General features: G+C 34.8%; 1 protein-coding gene and 1 long non-coding RNA gene across 8 annotated transcripts in view; one reads left to right on the forward strand and one right to left on the reverse strand.

Annotated features, from left to right (window-relative positions):
- LOC116707246 (phospholipid-transporting ATPase ABCA1) overlaps positions 1-860 on the forward strand; it is a 198,336-nt gene that overhangs the window by 163,225 nt on the left and 34,251 nt on the right. The window lies entirely within an intron of this gene.
- LOC116707248 (uncharacterized) overlaps positions 225-860 on the reverse strand; it is a 7,410-nt gene continuing 6,774 nt past the window's right edge. The window contains exon 3 of the long non-coding RNA XR_004336446.1: positions 225-404. This is a non-coding gene — a long non-coding RNA (uncharacterized LOC116707248). The remainder of the gene's footprint in view (positions 405-860) is intronic.

An 860-nucleotide genomic window follows, 5' to 3' on the forward strand; every position in this document is an offset into this window, starting at 1 on the left:
GTGTGTGTGTGTGTGTGTGTGTGTGTGTGTGTGTGTGTGTGTGTGTGCGCGATCCAACTAACTTACTGTAATGGCAAAAATCAATTTACAGACCGAAGTCAACCTAATAAACTGGTTCTAGAAATACAATACATGATATAATAAATTGCATGATCTGAAACAAATTATTCTGATTTGATTAATAGAATACACTTTTTTAAATGCTCTCTTTTATTTAATTCTTCTTTTAAGATTATTTTTTGGGGGCTTTTTCCCTTTATCATAGTGGATAGAAATGAAAAAGGTCGATAGATGGGGGATGACACGCAGCAAAAGGCCTCAGGTCAGATTCGAACCCGGGATGCTGCAGGACTCGGCCAACGTGGGCCGAACACTCTTACTGGGTGAACTAGAGGCCGCCCCACCTTATTCTATTGTTAGCTATGAATTGTGATTGTACAGAGCCCCTGAAGCAACATGGAGGGGGGAAAAAACAAAAATTTACAAAAAATATGTACCAGGGACAAACTTTTTTGCGAGATCTTGACTTTGTTTTGCAAGATCTCAAGGTTTATTTGCGAGATCTTGACTTTGACATGTGGGGAAAAAAATAGGAAAAAATATTTAAATAAATAATAAAACATGTACTGGAACAATCACTTTTGAGAGATCTTGACTTTGATTTGCGAGATCTCGAGTTTTATTTGCAAGATCTTGACTTTGATATGAAAAAAAAAAAAGAAAAATGTTCAATCAATGTTCTTTTTAACTACCCAATTGGAATAATCCGAAATAACATTCTACTTCTTTCATTCATTTTGATGCGTCTTATTCAATTTTATAGCATTTAAAGAAAAATTGAAGTGGTTTTGAAATAGTAT

This window comes from Etheostoma spectabile, chromosome 19 (genome assembly GCF_008692095.1).
Source record: "Etheostoma spectabile isolate EspeVRDwgs_2016 chromosome 19, UIUC_Espe_1.0, whole genome shotgun sequence".
NCBI lineage: Eukaryota > Metazoa > Chordata > Actinopteri > Perciformes > Percidae > Etheostoma > Etheostoma spectabile.